Genomic DNA, 3,689 nt, shown 5'->3' on the forward strand with positions numbered 1-3,689 from the left:
CCGTGGTGCACAAGATTTACGCAGCAGGAGAGGAAGACAATAAGAACAAAGAGCTCTCCCCAAGGAAACAGGCTGTATTTGGAACAAAGCATGGGAAGTTTACGCATAAGGGCGCTGTTGAAAACCATGGAAATTTTGGTAGTAAGCAATTAAAAGGAAGTGGTAGCTCTATGAGAACAACAATATTAACTTCAACAAGTTAGAATTTTAACAGAACCAGGCAAAAATATGGGTGAGAACAGTCTTCTTGGAGCCAGACCAAGCCCCACAAAATGGCCTTAAAAACTGAATTTTTTTTTTGGTCTGGCCATTCTGTTTCTTTCTCTCTCTCTCTCTCTTTTATAATTGAGGTTCAATGACACACAATTTGGTTTCAAGTGTACAGCATAGTGATTTGACATTTGTATACATCAGAAAATAATTACCACCACAAGTGTATTTATCATCTGTCACTATACAAAATTAATACAATATTACCAACTATATTCTCTACACTGATCTGAATGGGAGAAGATACTTGTAAATCATATCTGATAAGAGGTTGATATTAAAAATACATAAAGAACTCATACAGCTCAATGACAACAACAACAACAATGTAGATAATCTGATTTAAAAATGAAAAATGGGGGCAGAAGATCTGAATAGACATTTTCCAAAGAAAACATACAGGTGGCCAACAGGCACATGAAAAAAGCTTAATATCACTCAACATCAGGGAAATGCACATCAAAACCATAGCGAGATATCGGCACATTGGTCAGAATGGCTATTATCAGAAGACAGAAGATAACAAATGCTAGTGAAGATTCCCACTTTGTGCTTTGTTGGAGGGAATGCAAACTGGCACAGCCACAGTGGAAAACACTATGGAGGTTCCTCAAATATTGAAAATTAGAACTATCATATGAATTCCATTTTTTAACAATCTTTTTTTCTATTTTTTATTTCTTAAATGTAAAACCATCTCAATAGAGCAGACGTAGATAAAAGGGCAGGCGGGAGGGCCACATGCAAGGGTGTGCCTTGGCTGCCGCCATTTTGTAACTTGTTTTAAATCTCAAATGAAACGGGCTGCCACTGTCGCTCATGTCCTCCAGAACCACTGACCACAAAGGCTCAGTGATCTCTGGCTGGCTGGGATCGCCTAATGCCTCTGTGACTGAGCTCACCGTGGCAATGATAGAGAACTCTGAGCCATTTGCCATCTCAGCGTTGCTGGACTGGGGTCTCCACCTGGCTGGGGAGAGGCTGACACTTCTCTCAATGTACCAGGTGAGGTAGATGTAGGAGATGTAAGCTGCATCCATGAATCATGTAGATGTGTATGTTCAAGAAGGTGCTGTGAATGGGCTTCTTGTTTTGGGGTAGAAGCCTCTCAAAGTAAGACTTGTAGAAATCCATCCCCTCTGTGAGGTTATCCTGGGCCTGGAGATCAAAAGAAGTAAGGCTTAAATCACAGATCTTCCTGTAGGCCTCAAGGACCCCATTGTTAACAACCTCGGTCTATTGTTTGATGATCTTCATGGTCTCCTGTTTGTGCACTTTGAGGTCTTCATCTTCCATGGTGATGTTGCAGCTCTCTGTGGACTTCTTGATGCCATCTGTGAACTGTGCACCATGGTGGTTTCTTTTCCTTTCAAATACCATCTGACTTCTTGCTCAATACACTTTTGGCAGCTGAAAAATTCCTGGAGGAAAGCACGGTCGTGAGCATGTCACCCCTCAGATTTCTCAGGACTTTGAACTTGCACAAACACTCCACAGTCTCATGATGATGCATCATGGATGCCACTGGGGAATCTGTGGCAGACCCGTTGGTACTTGAGAGCCGGGTGAAGCGTGATGCATTTTGTGGGGTTTATGGTCAGCCGCTGCTTGATCAAGTTCTTGCTTTAGAAGTCACTGTATCTTACACTTGTGATGGGAAATCATAGGCTCTGGCCTTGATCTGCTGATATGGCTTGTGCTGATCTTCATCCAAGAAAGGAGACAATCCCAACAGAATATATACGGAAGATCCCACAGGCCCAGATGGCCACAGGTTTTCCATAGGGATCTTTCCTCAAGGCCATAGGGGACACCTAACTTGGGGTACCATCAAAATTAAGCCTACCCTGGGGCACCTGGGCGGCTCAGTTGGTTAAGCGTCCGACTTCAGCCCAGGTCTTGATCTCACAGTTTGTGAGTTCGATTCCTGCATTGGGTTCTGTGCTGACAGCTTGGAGCCTGGAGCCTGCTTCGGATTCTGTGTCTCCCTCTCTCTCTGCCCCTCCCCAGCTCATGCATGCACTCTGTCTCTGTCAAAAATAAGTAAACTTAAAAAAAAAATTAAAAAAAATTAAGCCCACCCTGTTGTTCTCCCACACTGCCATGACTAGGCCAGCTTTGTGTTTGCATCTTTGCATTTGCTTGCCAACATTGGGTTGCCAGGCTTCAGGTCTTGGTGGACAATGTCATGCTGGTGATGTGGCTAACACTTTCCAGAATTTGATGTATACAGAACCAGTTTCACTGTACTACCCTCTGGCCACAATCTCATCAAATAGCTACTTTCCAGTAACATGGTCAAACATGAGGTTGTGAACCCTTCTTCTGTCATAAAGGCACTTGATGTTTGCATGTTTCAAAAGTCACAATAGTTTGACTTCACATTCTAGTTTCTGGGGCTCTTAGGCAGATAACTTCTTGGTATTGATGATTTTTGCTGTATCATCCTGCATGCAGGAATTCTTCACATACCTGCAAGCCACAGAGAAAGCAACATTGCTGAGCTCCTTAAAGTACGTGTAGTAATTAGCGAAGCATGTTTGGGTGGTGGTGGTGGCCATGTTGGCAGACATGGTGGTGCAGACCACACTGATGTCTGTGCAATCACCACCACTCAGCCAAGGGAGCAAGAGTTGATGAGGCAAAAACAAAAACCAAAAAACAAAACCATAAAGCCCAAATTTAATTATGTCAGACTTTGGAACAAATTGTGTTCCAAGACATAACGCATACAGGCATCCTCAACAATATTACCAGCTGACTCTCATCAGACATACTGGAGGCTACGTAATAGCATCGTCATTCAAAGGCCTCAAAGAAAAAGAATTAAAGTAAAAATTTTGTATCAATCATAACTATTTAAAAAAAAACGGAGGTATATTGTTTCTAGCAGCCTTTCACCACGGGAAATACTAAAGGGCATCCTTCAGGCTGAAGTGAAAGGATACTGAACAGTAACTGAAAACTACACAATAGAATAAATGACATTGGTAAAGATAACTGCATGGGTAAATAATAAGTCAGGATAGAAGTATTTTTGTAACTTGTATTTTCTACCATTTAAGAGAAAACCATATAAAGCAATACTTATAAAAAAGTATTGATTGTATTTCTAATGGTTCAATTCATCAAGAAATATATAAAAATTATAAATATATAAGTATATAAATATATAAATATATATATAAATATATAAATATATATATATATACAAGAAGCTAGTCATAAAAGACCTCATGTCCTATGATACCAATCACTTAAAATGTCCAGAGTGGGAAAATTAATTCAGAGAAGAAGTAAATTAGTGGTTTCCTAGGATGGTTTCATGGGAAATGGGGAGTGACTTCTGGTGGATACAGGATTTCCTTCAGAGAGATAGAAATGTTCTAAAATTGATTGTGGTGATGGTTTCACAACTC

At 40.7% G+C, this 3,689-nt stretch overlaps 1 pseudogene; it reads right to left on the reverse strand.

Annotated features, from left to right (window-relative positions):
• Nucleotides 1–968: 968 nt before the first annotated feature.
• On the reverse strand, nt 969–2,843 carry LOC106978357 (calcium/calmodulin-dependent protein kinase type II subunit gamma-like; annotated as a pseudogene).
• Nucleotides 2,844–3,689: the final 846 nt, after the last annotated feature.

Source organism: Acinonyx jubatus, chromosome E4 (genome assembly GCF_027475565.1).
Source record: "Acinonyx jubatus isolate Ajub_Pintada_27869175 chromosome E4, VMU_Ajub_asm_v1.0, whole genome shotgun sequence".
Lineage (NCBI taxonomy): Eukaryota > Metazoa > Chordata > Mammalia > Carnivora > Felidae > Acinonyx > Acinonyx jubatus.